This window comes from Anas acuta, chromosome 10 (assembly GCF_963932015.1).
Source record: "Anas acuta chromosome 10, bAnaAcu1.1, whole genome shotgun sequence".
Classification (NCBI taxonomy): Eukaryota; Metazoa; Chordata; class Aves; order Anseriformes; family Anatidae; genus Anas; species Anas acuta.
Window position 1 is genome coordinate 3409638 of NC_088988.1, and position 17226 is coordinate 3426863.

The window sequence follows — 17226 nt, forward strand, 5'->3', positions numbered from 1 at the left end:
GCTCATACCCAAACAGGAACCCTTTGATGCTCATGGGCTGCACTGGCTCTGAGGCTGCCAAAGCCAACTGTTGAAATGCAAACAAGAAGAGACTCATCTGTCCCACCACAGCGCACCATTTGCAGACATTGCCCTCAAAGACACTTTCTTTGGGCTGTGCTGTTCCCTCGGTTATGCAGCCTGGAGGCCAAGCTGGTTTACTCACACAAAGGCTGGGTGGCAGAGGATGGGACAATCCCCCTCCGCTGCTACAGAGCTGATAGCAGCCCTATACAAGCCCCTCTTTAATTACATGGACAGCTGCTGGGATAATAGTAACGTCATATATCAGTGAATTCTTCCTGATAGTTGTTCATATCATCTCCCACAGTACTGCCTACTTCTCTGTGCTGTCATTCTGCTGACAGGAAAAGGAAATCGCAGTCTGATGATAGGAGAAGAATGAGCAAATGGCCCAACTGTGATGTTAATCTGGAAGGATGCAGCACTGGGAGAGGGAAGGGGGCTGCGCACATACATGAGATGGATTCCCTCAAGTATCCCCAAGACTGAGCCCAACTAGACTGACGCTTCTCTTAGCTCTTCTCCACACCGGGAAACACAAGGAGGATCACCACACAGCCATGAAGCATGCATTTTTTGCAATGGAAATTTCCCATCTGTTGAGCCTTGCCTGGATCATTGCCTTGTACTTCTAAGCAAAAACTCTGCCATAACCGTACAGCGATGCTCAAAGCAAATCCCAGGCACAGGCTGAGTGGGGGTGAAGCTGCTTTTCCAGCAGTGCTGCCCTTGGGACCGCCACGCAGACGTGGAGGGCTCCCACCAGGCACAGAGCCATGGTCCTCTCTGACACATCCTCTCCACATCCCTCCCTTTGGCCCTCAGCCCACCCGGCTGCATCCTGCGTCCTCACAAGCAAACCAGAGAACATCTCATTAACACTTCAGCACTGAGACGCAAACACACAGGCCCTGCTCCTGGGACTGGCTTCCTCCTAGAGGAAGATAAGATGAAGGAAGGACAAGAATTCAAACACCACTTAGCACTTCCAGAGATAACAGTTTGGGATAAAGCCTTTCTTTTCTTCCTCAGCTGTTGAGAGGTTGAAAACAATCTGCTGCTGGGAGTTTAGCCTGGTTTTCCAAGGAAACAACAAATCTGCTGTTGCAAAGGCAGTGAAGCTCAGAGCTGGGGTCATGTGGGTGTTTGGCTGCCTCTGTATTTCATCCCTCCAAGAGCCAGTCTCAGCTAACTCCAAGTGTCCAAGGCTATCTGCCGTGGTTGCTCTTCCAGATTACATTCTGCTTGCAGATATCCTTAAATTCAGCTCTTATTGACTTGTAGAGTCTAAAAGCTAACTTTGAATTGGGGGAATCAAACTATCCAGCAGCCCAGCATGGACAGTCCACCCCCACCAGATGCTCCAGCCATGGAGGGTCCCAGCACTGCCTGCAGTCCTCACGCTGCAACCTTTCTGTGTTGCTTGCTAGCAAAAGCATCACTGTCCTTTCAGGCCCGTTTAAAGCAAGGAAAATCTCTGCTGTTGCCCAGAGTCAGGAAAAGCCCAAATCATTGGCATTGAACTGCTGAAGTGTTGGCCATGTTGTACAACTGTACCTTTGCACATCAGTTTCCAGGAAAAAAGGCAACAATGTGCATTTTATTGCTGAAGTCAGGTTCCTGTCTTCCCAGCCCTGTTTCTCATTCTCTAATAAAATCTTTACTCTTAATACAAATCATTCCTAAGAGCCCACTTTTCCATAAAGTGCTTTAACCTTACAATCTTAATCACTGTGACCTTAATTGAAGCATTTATTCAGACTCAATCTACAAACTTCTGTAATCAGCCAACAACTTGAGATTAGCACCAGCTCCTTGTGATCTCAAAGTGACTTTTGAGATTAGTGTTTAAATAACTCTCTCTGGAAGTGTAGAACAAGACAGTAGAGTACAGCACAGTTAGAGAAAATCATCCTGACTGCAGCAAGACCAAAAAGCCTTTCACAAGGAAATCACCTGGATATAAAGCTAACAGAATAAATTGATTTTGGGCCACCTCACTTTTGGACCTCATTTTTCAAGCTCTCTCATGCTGAAGTCAAGGAGAATCCCACCTCTGACCCACTTGGGAAAAGGGACCAAGTATCAAGAATGCACTCAGAAATTCTCCCAAGGAAAAAGCATGAGCTGCTACATATGAATATTTTTATGATCTCTTTGTGCTGTTGGGAGCAACAGAGCAGGACCACTGAAATGTCGTAACCAAGCTGGTCATCTGCTTCTGAGAAATGATCGTCATGGGAATGTCTTACTCCAGACCACTGCAGCATGTCTGAAGGTACCTATACATCTCAAGCTATTTGTTTATTAAACAAGACACTTTTTTGCTGAGTTTAATAAGAGAGAAGGTAGATGAAGTCTCTCGTGCAAGTGGCCTCATCAGGTTGCTGTGTCTTGTTACAAATCACGCACCAATTCCCATATGAAAAGCACCCGACTCAGCACGAACCATTCAGCATCACGAACGATCATTCCTTCCTAGTCACAGCTTGAGCTTTGCATGGTTTTCTTAAAAAAGACAAGGAGAAGAAAAAAAAAAAAAAAAAGAAAGAAAAAAGCATGCCCAAACTTTCATGTTTTCTGGAAAGATTTTGATTTTCAAACTATTTGGGTATCCTAAAACAAGAAAAATACTAGACAACTAAGAGCTGTTTGTTGAAAGCATTACTGTTTCATATTTCAAAGACAGAACTGAAAACACTTATGAAGGGTGTAGCTATTTACCAGTCAAGAGTGTTCTTATAAACAAAATAATGTAAAACATATCCCTTTGCTGTTTTGTTATTTAATATCTTCCAGTGTATCACCATGAAGGGAGCAGAACAGAAGAGAAAATAGAGTGCATTCCAAGAAGTATTGCAATAGATAAAATGGGTAAAATTTAAAAAATAGATAAAAAATAGATAAAGGACGACTGTGTGGCAGCAACGTGTCGTAGTTTCATACTCATGAGATGGATATCAGTTTTCAATCAGGAAAGATAAAAAGAGTCTCCAGATATCTACTTGTGATACCAGTTGAGCACATTAAGAAAAGTGAAGAAACTTGAACGCCCAGAGAAGAGTTGAGTTTATCCAATGGACAGATGCACACAGGAAATCCTTGAACCGGTTTGACAGTCTCTTCACCGAAATTCAGCTCTAGAAAAGAGAGTAGTAATGACAAAGTCAATGTCACCACTAAATTGTTTTTATTAAACAGTGTTTCCTTTTTAATTTACATACATACATTAAAATTAACATTAAAAAAAATCACACTCAGCATGATGGCTTTGCTTGTACTATTTATACCACAAAGAAGTAGGATGCTGGCTATGTAAAAGACTTAATAGCATAAATTACATTATTTTATTATTTATTTTATTCTCATAGAGGAGAGGGACTAGATTGGGACTACTCAGTTCACATTTATGGAGACAGTTAATGAATTTTACCCCAGGCTGCTCAACACAAAGCAGTGAACTGCCCCCTGCTATAACAGGACAAGCTGGATGCTGTCCTGTACCTGCAGGGTTATAAGTTACACTGAGGCTCCAAAAACATTCCTGGGAGACTAGTAACACCATAAAAACAATAAAAAAATAGAGAAGATGTCATAGACATTGGCAAAAGCACAGGAAAATTGATTTCTCACCCAAACACAGACCAGTATTTGCTATTGGAATGGCTGCAGCTTGTATGCTCACTATGGCTTCCCTCCAGCCCTGAGCCCAACTACAAAAATTATACTCAAGTACAAAGCCTAAAAGCCATCTCTTGCAGATGGGTTTCCAACAGAGTAAGCATGTGGAGGATATTTGTTCCTTCTGGTGGGGTGGAGACGCTGTGACAACACTTAAGAGACTGCACGGCGAAGAAGCGAAGGAGGTGATTTGTTTCAAAAAGAGCCAGAACCAAATGGATTTCTATGAGTTCACATCTGTAGAACAGCTGAAACTACCCTGTGCTTCATCCAGCCTTTTTATCAGGTTTCTGTTCTTTGTTAATCAAGCAAACCTCTAGAAATAACACTATAGTAAGTGAAGAGTGATGCATTTGCTGACGCTGGTCTCTTGATACACCATATACCTCGGAGGAGCAAGCAGTCAGTCTGAAGACATGCCGTGTGAAGTTTATTTCTGTTTTCAAGCCCATGTGATTCCCTGGGAGAGGGCAGCTCTGCCTGAATCCATGCAGGCTTTCCAACCAAAACAGGAAAACACCATCAGCAATAGCATAATTCATGGCTAAGTCTTACGAGCCCCACTAGGTCATGTTCTGGCCTTTGGACAGTGATGAGATTGCTTTTAGTCTAACTGCCCCAGAATCTGGGTTTGGGTTCAGCATGTATGACATTATATATCTCAGTCTGTTAGCAGCAGCATGTTAGCTTTTAGACTGTAAACACCTGCAGCCAAAATGTGCAGTAGGTCCACCAACTGCAGCAAGGTTGTGCCAGTTTTACACAGACTGCCGAAGACGGTTTACTGTGGCTTGACAAACTGAGTGTCCTATTCAAACCCCAAACAAGCTCTTTACAGTTTCAGCCTCAAGGACAGGTTATGGGCAAGAACACAGTGTGAGCCATGTATTCAAGTGTTGCAGTCCAAAGCAAAATATGTTTTCTTTCATTAGGGAAAAATATTGCTTTCTTAATTGAAACTCCTTTAAGATTCTCATTCATTTGGCAAAGAAGTTAAACCAGAATTGCAAATTGTATTTCCAGAATACCTGGGACCAGTTATACAGATTTCCTAAGACATTAAAACAGACCATAAGTTTTATTACAGGGCAGAGAAATTGTTTCTAATAAGGACATGCCTCTATCTCAATCAGAAATACCCCAACACAGTAGTTGTCAGAGCAGAATGCAAGACCTCTTTCTCCTACTACCTGAAGCCATAGTACTCAATGTCAGAAGTCAGGATGATACATCTACAAGACATGTTGGAAAGGTTTTCCATAAAGCATAAAAGCAACTCAAAGGAAACCACCCACAAGCTTCCCAGAGCACTGAAGAAGTCTTTCAAGCAATATGCAAATTTCTTTAGTATTTAGATTGAGTCTGCTCTCATTTTTCCATGAGAGAACTACCATTTTCTAGGGAAAAATAAATAAATAAATAAACCTCCTTACTTAAAATGTCATGGATTTTAGAAGTCAGTTCAACTTTCCTATCAAAAAATAATTTATAATAAAAAGGTCACCCTTTAGATAATAATTGCTAAAGAAGGCAGCAAACTCTTTGCTGACTTGTACTTCTATATAACACACAGTGGCTACTGTTTGCCTTTCTATCCATTGACGAAAAACCCAGTTGTTTTCTGAGTGCGGACAATTCATGAAGGAAAACAGTTATATTTACCTGCTCTATGTTCAAAAGAATGTCCTCAGTTAAAATATTTTTTGGAAATGCTCCAGGCAATCTCATTTTACCTTCCAAAAGTAAAACTCAGAGTGATACTAATGGACATTGTACCAAAGAGGGCAAGATAGAGGTAAAGAAGAGTATAAAATTGCTGATGCTAAATATGCAATATGGAAATATTTGTTATTTGTGTCCTTTGATGACTATTCTCGACTGGGAAATTGTAGTTGGAAATCATCCACACAAGGAACTTGAGAGTCCAGCATGGTGGTTTGGGTGTAGTTGCTAGCAGTTGGCTTTCTGAGCAGGCAACATCTAGTTCTCTCTTACCCGAAGCCATGAGTCAGGCTGTGTACAGGGACCTAGCATGAGTAAACGCCAGTAAGATTTAAGCTGTAGCTATCTGTTATTTTTTCCTTCAGGACATAGCCTTTTTTTTTTTTTTTTTTTTTTTTTTTTACTCAACTCATATTTAAGATTAGTTCCTCTGGGTGCACAAGTACCTAAGCAGGTCTCGCCTTTATGGTGATGTGGCAATAAAGGATTTGGACTGGTGAATGCCCTTCCAGCCCCATTACCTGTTCTATGGCAGGAGCAGGAGCTAGGACACCAAACCCCCATGCTTCACTGTGTAATGGTGTTACAGCATAAGGCATGACAGCAACCCATAGCCCTCTGACTCACTTCTGTGAGGGTTGGCAACCACGTTTCCAACTAATAGGACTTAAAAAGGGTGATTATGTTCAGGAAGAGGCACTACTATGCCCAGAGGGGGCTGGCTGTGTAAGACACTTCATTCAGGCACAGAACAACTCAATGTCACAACATTGCTCCACATCAGCTCACCAACACACTGAAGTTATTTTAACAATGGACCTAAAGCAGAATGTAGTAAAGTAAATACGGAAATGGGCATCAAGACAATTGCAATTTAGTAAGCAGATGTTACAAAACAGTGCATCACATATATGTGAATCAGAGACTGCAGTTTGCAGACTAAGACCCCCGCAGCTGCGGTTCAAGTGTGGGGGCTTCCTGTGGCACCTGATTGTCTCTTCTTTGCCACGCAACATCCTGCAACAAATTGCAAGGACCACTCATGATCCTTTAATTAGGAAAGGGGTACGTGTCTTTGCACATTTTGCAATGCTGGGTTCCCGTCCTAGTCATAACAGATGCAGAAATCTATAGTGATTTTCAGTAGACTCATTCAGAAAATAAATTAGTGATTCATTTTCACTTCCTCTTCTAATAGTTTTCTTGCCACCCTGCTTTCCAGGAATAAAATTCCCCAACTATTAACGTTGTGGTGCCCTCCCAGAGCACAGCCCGTGCCTAAAATTGGTAGAACTACCCTGCCTTCCGCTCTCTGCTGTCCTTGGGAAGGGGCAAAAGGTAGAGAGGGATGCAAAAGGAGGAAGCATGTGCAAGTCCTGAGGGCTTCTGTTCTGCTTTTAATTAAAAGTGGAAAACACTGTCTGCCTACGAGCACAATCTTCTGTAATGAGAAGGGATGAGAGACCTTGCCGCAAAGCCGTTGTCAACTTTGCTCTGTGAGACTTTGATGAGAAATTCACATCCGCTGAAATTGCAGTGCCCAGAGGGCTGGTAGGTAAAAGGTGTTGGTGGGAATGGTATTTCCCTCTGATTTGCACTCCCCCAGCTTCAGGAGCAACTCCTATACCTTTCTCCAAAAACTAGGATGTTCCCAATGGTGGGATGCAGCTAGGCAAGCCATAAAGCCTCACTGTACCTCAGCAATGGTGCCTCGACAGATGTTCAAACCAGGTCTGCAAATGGGGTAGTGACAGGGGACCATCTGTCTACTTGTCAGCAATCAAGCTTAAAACTAATGATAACTGCCATTGGCGTAACAGCAGAAGTTGGGTTTTTGTCCAGGCCTGTAATCCGTGGCAATTTTCCAGTTTGTGTGTGTCTCGGTGCTATTTGACCAGCTGAACGAGCTGTTCCACTTCATTTTCTCCGAGGAAGGCCCAGTGGGAAGCCTTCAATATGAAGGGGTAGAAACAACGGCCTTGTTGTCTGCCCACCCGCCGAGCTGGAAAGCCGCCCGTTTATTTCCAGCAGCCCAAACGTTCGTTCAGGAAGAGCTGGGCTGCTTGTGGCTGTCCTTGCCTCAGGAGAAATTTCCTTTACGTTTAGGTGAAGCAGAGAGTACTGCTGCCTGGTATCTCACAGAAAATGGTTTTCCTGCTGGGAGGCAGAGCTGATGGAGACACACTTCCACATGCTTTCAGGGAAAAGATGAAATGTAGTACTTTTGCACATTTTCAGCATTAGAAATATACCTGTGAGTCCTTTCAGTAGAAACTGTCTGCAGCCGGTTTGGAAAACAGTTATCTCCTAAACCTCTGATAGTCCTAGGCTGAGTGAAAATAGACTCAATGTGTCCCCGCGGGCCTCTCTGTGCCAGTACAGCTCTCAGCTCAGTAACACGTATATGCCCTGGAGCCACAGCGTGCCCTTTACCTTCACATTGGAACAAATCCCGACTCAAAAAGCAAAATCTGAAGAGGAATCACCATTCCCAAAAAGGGGCCTCCACCTGCGCAGCCACATGGGACCAGGAAGCTACAACAGAGAGCTGCAGACATTGGGCTAATGGGTGTGCTAATTACTGAATCAACCGTTCAGAGTGAAAAGCTCCCACATGTCTGCAGAGTCCTCACAAAGCTGGGTTTTGGCTCAAAGGAGCCGAAGAATAAGACACCAAGTGGGATTTGGGACCACCTAAGCAGCAGCAGGCTCCAAGCCGTCGCACTATGCCTGTCTGGGATGGGTGTGGAGCCAGGGCATGGCACCGTGAAACTAGGCCCTGACAGTGAGACTGAGTCTTTCATAGCTGGCCGAATAAATGCTTTACTTCTGGGGAGGAAGAGGAAAATGTGTTTGTGGTGCTTCAAAGCAGCAGCACCACCTCACATCCTGACTTCCACTCACCCCTCTGGTTTTTGGGGACTGGCTTGTGTTCAATGTCCATTGCAAAACTGCCCTCAGTTTGACAAAAATGAGGCCTTAGACTCCAGGTTGAGCCCACGTCATAGCCCTGTGATCATCACCACTACTCCTGCTCCATTACTCCAAGTTTCTTCATCCTTCACAGTTCTGTCTTGGAATCTCTTTATTTTTATTTTTATTTTAAATTTCAGCAGAAAAAATGCCCCCTCTGTATACAGACAACACCTTAGTCTTCACCATGAGACAGCAAACACCAGCTATACACCATGGGAAATTAAATAATAATAATAATAATTTTTTTTAAAAAATCATTAATGTTTTTCAGTGACAACATTGAAGAAGTTACTCTTTCAAACATGAAAAGAAAGTGACTGAAATAACTGCAATTTCAATTATAAAACTCTGATTTTTTTGGCATTTTGATTGACAAGAAACACTTTTCTCTTAAAACTGCCTCACAGAAAAATGAAAAGAGGTGGCTCACACTCCATTTTCATCTTTAATGCAACAAAAGTGCTTTGGGGGATTGAGTGGTTGCATAAACTTTGCTTAAATGTGGTTATTATTTTATTTTATTTTTCCCCAGAGGTCAGCCTGGCAATAAGAAACTTAATCTATCTGCAATTTGCAAGTACGGAGCCCTCTGGGACTCAGACACCAACCCACTTCTCTGACCCAAGGTCTCGGAGCAGCTTCAAGCCTGAATCTCAAACATGAAAGGTTGGCACATGCAAAACAAAAAGAGAGAGAAGAACACATACCCAATTCTGTAATATGGCACATAAAAAAGACCTACCTTACAGATCCTGCTAATATGTCTGTCCCCAATGTAAGAAATATTAATATTTAGTACCTGTGACTCACTAATATTTACTTTAGGAAGTATTTATATATTTAAAGTTTGACCAGTTTTCTCGATATAGGAGCTAATGGAGGCTCCTGTTGTTAACAGGCAGGGAGCCCTCCCTGAACAAACTTTTCTGGTTACTGTTCAAACTGGGCTGCAGGGCTCTTTTAAGGCCTTGAACCTCTAACGCTGAGCACTGAGGCTGGCAGGCATCTCCACCGATGGCTCTGTTGAGACGCAGCTAATTTTAAATCTGGATCTCAAGGCAAAGGAAAAACCTCTCTTACTGGCAAAACTGTCACAGTTGAACGCTGTGTTCAGATTACGGGAACAGGCTGCAAGACAGCACACACAATCCCTTTTTTGGGTACTTGGCATTAATTTTATCTGAAGTCACGGATTATATAAGAGGAGAGCAGAGACCTCACACGAGTTTCTTCTCCGTCAGTGTGGGACTCCCAAGGGGGCTAGGGATCCCTCCCATACTGACTGCTTCCAGTCAGGCCATGCTGTGCATGTGGCACCCCCCAGCTGCCAGGAGACCAGGGATTGATGGCCTCTCCAGCAGTTCTCCTGAAAAAATAAATAGGAGCACAAGAGTTTTCTGGAACTGTGTCCTGAGCTGTCCACACTATCAACTAGAGTTGACTTTTAAAGTCTTTATCTTCATCTAGACGAGAGAGTTTTGACCTCATCAAAACTCAAACACTTTCATGACTGGCATCCAAACAAGCTCCAAATTAGGACTTTGTATTGTAAAAAAAAAAATAATAATAATAATAAAAATCATCATTTTCTGATAAGGAAGCTGTTCCCCATAGTAATAATAAGTTAAGAACAAAATTAAAAATTGACCAGGAGTAGGATACTTAGCTCTGTACATCTGTTTGCTGTAACGGTTTAAGACAGCTTGACTTCACTCGTATTTGGAAAGGCAAACGCAGCCTGCTGAGCTGGCCAGCTGCCCTCAGACATCTGAGATTGTTTCATGACTCTGCAGATGAGAAAACTTCCATGGTCTCCTTCTTCCCACCAAAAGCCTGTCCTCAGACAGCTCTACATGCCTGGCACTGGTACAGGATGCCTCCACTGTATTTCAGCAGTTCACGTTGTCCATAAATCAACACACAATTTTATTAGTCCAATCGGTGACATCGCTGTAGGGATGCCCTGAATCACCCCACGCTAGCATTTCAGACCAGAATGTTTCTAGTTGTTGTTTTTTTTTGCCAGTACTTTACCTCAGGTGCGGCAGGAGGTCCAGCGGTTCATCTGCAAACACGTCTCAGAATCCTACATGCTTCATTTTCCTGTCAAGAGACCTACAGGGAAAAATAAAAAAAATAATAATAAAAATAAAAATAAAATAAAAATCTGAATAACAGTTAGGAGAGCAATGACTGATTTTATTAACTCAGTGCATACTGGTATGATGCTGCACACCCTTACCTAGATCACTTCTACAGAAGGTCTCTATCTGTATCTACAGTTGTGTGCCATCCTGGTCCAAACAGTTGACACCGTTTTCCATATGATTTCATGTTTCCTTTAAATTTGAAAATGATAGAAATCACAGCTGGGAGGGCCATCAAAACATTGCCTGGAATATCCCCCACTCAAAGATGATTTAACGATGGCTATCTCAGTCTTAGGAGCTGCTGTCCAGCATTTTCTTAAAACCCTCAAATGTTGGCCTGAACAGACCATGCAGGTCGTCTGTTCCAGTCAGAGCTTTTTCCAATTTTCCCAGCAGTCTCAATGTTTCCCACTGCAGTTTAAGCCCACTGCTTCTCAGTGGGGTCCCCTTGGACATGAAAAACAAATGTCCTCTTCTCCCCTTGTGGTACTTTTACAGACTTCAAGTCTTCCACCTTTCCTTTGCTATTCTCAGCAATCCTCCCCCCTTTCTTGGGGACTGTTTTAGCTCTCAGGTTACCCTCTGCTTTTTTCTGGACTTCCTGCAGTCACTTGCATACTTTTCAGGCAGTAATGCAGAAACACAGACCTGACACTGTGCTAGAGACCTTAACACCACAGAGCAAAGCTGAAAGGTTTCTAAATACATCTTGCAGCCTATATCCATCTTTGCACATGTGATAGGACATTTACTTCTTTGGCAATAAAGTGATGCTGTTGATGTGTATTTGTCTCAGTTGGGCTGAGTTACTGCCTTACTGGTTGGTCTCCATCTTTTATTATTCATTGTATTCCTGTCTTCTGAGTGCCAGCCTGTTTTTGCAGGCTGTTTCTCCAACTTTTAGAGTAGGTTTTAATTTCTAGCCTTACCCTTCAGCACTTTCTCAGTCCTTCTCAGCTCTGTGCTATCCAAACCTGTGGAGATTTAATAAGCATTAATAAGCATTTTCTTCTCTTTTTCACTGTAAAGCTTATTAATAAATACCCTGGTCAGAATCACAATTATTCTTTAGACACAAGTGCTGATGCAGTTTTGGAGCTTCCTTGCATTCCTGCAAACAATATGTTGATTACCAGCACATCAAGTGAGATGGAATCAAAGAACTTTGTCCTGTCAACCTGTATCTGTTTTAGATGTTAACCTGCTCTCAAGGCTGCTAAGCCAGTAGAAAAGGAAATGAGGCTGCTTTTATGATTCGTTTCTGGCAACAACGACATCAAACACCTGCCCACAGCTTTGTTGTCTCCCCAGTGCTCAACATCTCTTTATTTCCTCTAGGTTTTTTCCTTTTATAGAATAATCTCTCATTCCTCAGCCTGAGTCGCTCAGTTCACACCGGCCTGCAGTGTGTGTTTTCCCGAGTTGCTGAGGAACAGCAATTTACCCTACTCAGCACAGAGGCACGGCAGGCTTGGGGGACGGCTCCTGGGGAATTCCTGGCAGAGCCTGCCCTGGCACTCCCAGCTCACAAGGGTTTCGCTTTCATAATTGTCCGGAATGGCAGCTTTAAAAAAAAATAATAATAAAAAAGTCTTCTGCATAGTTATAGATGGTTGTTGCACAACTGTAAAAGATGGATGTGCAGGAATAAGCCTTGAAGAAACAGCTTCTGAAATAAAAACCTAGCATTTGCCAAGCACTTCTCGGTGCTGTGTATGTTGGCAGGTCCTCTCCTGGTGTCACGGTCACCACAGCCCCTAAACCAGAGGAGCTTCAAGCCTGTAAGAAGCAACCCTCCTGTGTAAGGCATTCCTAAGCACAGCATTTATTTTATGAGCTTGGGCTCCCATCTCCTTCAGTTTTTAGCTATAATATTCCACCTGAGCCTCCTGACTTTTAGCCCTCTAAAAATAGCTTTATATTCAATTTGACACTTAACAGCACTACGAAGTGCTTGGCTACACAGCAGATGAGGAGGGAAACTGCATATAGCACTGGCCTGCTCACATGGTGCAGACAGCAAGGAGCAAACACTGCAGAGAAGAGTGCTGCATAAGGGAGACCTTGTCTGTTGATTTAACTCCCTAACCCTATTTTAACCACTGTCAACAAGATATAAGGGTGGTTTTCTGTTTGCACTGAGGCTTCTTTACACTGCTCAGTCCACACCCTAAAGTGGCATAAATGACTTCTAAGTGCCTTAAAGTAGGTCCTTAGTATAAATGCGAACCAACCCTGTCGTTTGCAAAATGGCTTTGAAAACATTGCCTGCGTCCATCCTATAAATGAATGTGGGTTTTTGGAAGAACACACAACCCAAGGTATGCTCACGTTATACGTAGCCTCTGAGGAGTTCAGCACAGGCTTAGGGGGCAGGCAGAGGGACAGGAAACAAGAAGTGTCTCCCCAAATGGCAAGCACAGAGAGATCCGCAAGGAATACATGCTCTGGTTTCATCATGAGCTTCTGCACCATTTGTGTCCAAATGCAGCTTCAACTAAACTTTGAGGCAGCTTTAAAAAAAAAAAAAAAAAAAAAAAAGCCTCCTAATGCTCACCTGTTTTGCACATCTAACATTTGGAAAGAAAGCACAGCTGTCTACAGTGTTGCTCACACACAGCAGTCACACCACTTTTTCTTGTTGATGATGAGCACAGGAGAAAGCACACTGCTCAAATAGGAGACAACAGTGAGATGAACCAGAAAAAGCGTTGAAGAGCCAGGAGCTAGCACAGACAACCAGAATATCAACCTTAAATTGTGATCGATGTGCGGTTTTCCTCCAGAGGCCAACAAAGACCTAAATTTTGCAATAGCATTTTGGGGCTTTTTGTAGCACTACAAATAGGAAACCAAAGAGCTGTCACAATCAATGGGATGCTCTAGGCAATCCCAACATTACCATGAGTTGTAATATCCTTCTCTGCTTACTATTAAGCTCTGCTCATGAAAGTCTTCCCCAACATTTTCAGCAATGAAGGATTTCGCAGCAGTGAAAGCAAGCAGAAACTGGTTCGGATAGGCAGTTTGTAATTGCAGAGCATACAGTAGCTGTGTGACTCCTTGAGCAGAAGTCATTGCCCAGCAATGAGCACTACCATGTCAATCCTTGCTTTGGGTTTTACAGATAAATACTGTTCAACCATAAGAGCATCAGGCCAGCCCTGGACTAATGCAAACATCTCTGTATTTTATGATGATCTTGTTTTATATGTAATGGAAAATTAATGTTTTTTCAACGCCTTCTTGTCAGTCAGGACTCCCTTTCTTGGCTCAGCCCTCATTTTTGGTCAAAAGCCATCTGGTGCTCATTGCCTGGAGCCTGAGCTGTAAACCTCCCTGTCATCTTGCTCCTTTAACCAAGACAGTATTGAGTTAGTACGAAACAACTTGGTTTGATTTGTGGTGCTGTTGGTAATGAGCTCAGAGAAAATTTCAAGGGGAAATTAAAAGAAAAAAAATCCATATACTTTTCACTTCCAAAATAAGGGTGCATTTAACAACAGCCTGGTCAGACAGAAAGGAGTTCACCTCGGTTGTATTTTGCAGCATTACTTCATTAAACACTTTTTTCCAACACTTTAATCTACTTCAGGGAGTTAAAGACAGACATGAATTTTCCCTTACTCCTAGGATGTAAGGAAAGAATACACCTTATTCCAAATAGGATAAAAGTTGACTTTTAATGCTGGGGTACTGGGCAGTTCTATTTATTTGTCTGTGGAATAGACTCTGAACATTTTGATCTATCTTGGGCTCTCCAGGGGATACTCTGGTCCCCAGGAGCAATCCCAAATAGCTCAGGCTCAGTCTTCTAAATACAACCCCAGCTGTAGCTGAACATTGACGACAAGGGTGGCATTCATTCTGGGAAGGTTTTATTTCACAAATAATTCAGAAATAAAAAGAAAATGGAGGAAAAAAAGGTATTTTACAATTCTGTATTTAGAAAAAAATATATATAGTTTATAAACAAACACACAGCCCCTTGAAAAACATGCAAAGGCACACAAAAATTTACAAGAAACATTTACACATAGGAAGTAGTAAAATACATCATTTTTCATAGAAAAAAAAAAAAAAAAAAAAGAAAAAGCAACTCTATGAACTGGCCCTAAATGTTTAGACTGCACAACTGACCAAGTACACAACTGGAGGTTCTTCAACCAGCTGTTGGCTGAATGGCTGCTGATGACTTAAAATGATGAAATTAATGGAGTCAGCAGACCTAAACGTGCACTGGCAGCTGGGGAAACTAGAACAACCACTCGGCATCAGCTTTGCCAGGAGTTTAACCTGGATTTAGCAAGGATGCACCCAGGTGCTTCAAGATGGCACATGCTTACTAATCTGCTGAGCTAGGGTCTAAGGAGGAACGTATCTAGAGATGTAAAGACATGCTGCATCTTTAAGCTGCATTGAAATATGTTAGGCTAAGAAATGCTTTGGTATCAGAAATAAAATCAGGAAATACTGGGCTAAAAACTGGTACTGTCCCACCTATATATGAATAGCTAGCACACGCAATTGCAAGCCATTGATATATCTTCACTGTCTTGGAGGACCTGATCACCCCTAATTCTGGTGGAGGTATGTTTAAATTAATAGCACCCAGGACCTCAAATGATATTTGTGTAGTAAAGTCACAATTTCTCTTTTGTACAACAAATATAAAAATAAACAGACACAGACTTAAATTATGATCAGTTTCTAAAAATCCAAACCAGTTGGCTGAAGATAAAAATACACAATTGTAGCTTGAATTAAGCGTTTTAGGATATTTCTGGTGGAAGGACAATTCCTCTCTTGCTCCCTTTCCATCAGGTAGATACATCCCGAGCTGTTTGGATTTTTATGTGCTCTACAATAATCCTCTAGACTTTTCCCCAAGAGCCCTTGTGTTTCTTTCCACCATTTTTACAGCATCCATGATTGTCACAGACAGTATATTAGAGGTGGGATCCTACACTAGCTTTGAGGCATGTTATGTGCTCTTGCAATCCGCATGGAATCAGTGGGAAGGAGGCCCCTGGACACCTGATGGCATCTCCTACACTTTCCAATTCAATAAATAGCACAGTGGCTACCATTTGGCCCATGATGGTCATAGACTCATACTGCAGCATTTAATGGGCTTGAACCAGACTGTGTATAGCATAATTATTTACAGTGGGCAGAAACAGGGAAGCCTTATCTCACTGCCAAGATCTTAAATGCTTCCAACCAGCAGCTTTCCTAAAATATGTCCTGGCTGTTTTTAATATCAATTTACCTAATAAGAAAAAAAGTTTTTCTATCTAAAGCAACTACTGCACACCTTGGAATACAATACCACACAAACAAAGATGACACACAGTCATTTCTCTACGTCCCCCTCCAAAGGTAGGTTTGCTGTGCAGCACTTTTGGAGACAATTGCAATTCCAACTTATTTTACAGCAGGTCTCTTTCCAAATTCAGATTTCACAAAGAAGGAAACCCCAATGGTGAGACAAGCTGAGTGATAAATGTAATTTCTTTGCTGATTTCATGGCATTTGCAGAATTAAAGAAGTGCTTAATCGTATTAACAGTTTTGGTCTGTGTTTTAAAACAGCTTGAAGACATTGTTTTTATAACTCTCTAGATTAAACTGAGCACAGCCTGAGCATACGAGTGGCTATGAGACATCTGCCAAATAGAGTGAAATATCTTCCCATTTGTTATAGAATATTACAATCAATTTAGTGAGCTGCAGGATTATATTTTACAGGAACTGAAGAACTAAAGTTTGTGTTGCCTTCTCATGATTAATGAAGTTACTGGGTATGTGTGTGTAAAAGACAACCAGACTTGTGTTTAGACCGAGCCTAAAATTAATTTCCAATACGAAGTAGAGAAGAGTCTCCTGCCTTAAAGAGCAGCTCAGACCAGGCTATTCTCTTGGCTTTGAAGTGCTTTGGATGCATGTTGAGACATAAATAACAAAACATTAAATAGCATCACTGCAACATCTATAGGTTTCGCAAAACAGCATCCTGGATATCAAATGCTCAAGGGTACAGCATTTACACTAAAAGTTGGGATCCATTGCTGTCAAAAAGCAATGGGGAAAAAAAATCTATCCCAATTTATGCTGTATCTTTTTAAGTATCAGAACTGCGCACACAACAAAGATCTTCACGAAGGTAAAGTGAACATGCTTCCTATGGATGCAACGATTCCTAGCAAAAATAAGATTAACTTTATCACTACTTAACTACTACAGATAAAACAACCAGCACTGCTGTATAAAACAATACGCTGCATTTAACTGAAGATTTATTTTAAATGGCATGTAATATAGAATGAGATGTGCCAGCACAGGAGCCCCAGTTCATTGACTTCTCATGGGTTATGAGACTTGCAAAGTACCTGTGAATGTTTGACCAGCAAACACTAAACCTGCTGTTTTGATGATCTGGTGGCTTCATTTTCTGCAGCGTGGGTCTCTGCCACCATCTCGAGCCCTACTCCAGTCCCCAGAAATCCTCGATATCCAGTCGGCAGAAACATCCTCTCCCCCACAGTACAACTTAGCCTAATGCAATGCCCCAGCAGTCTAACACAGCAGCGCTGATGCATCTCAGCGTGTTTCAAAAATACCAAATATTCTCT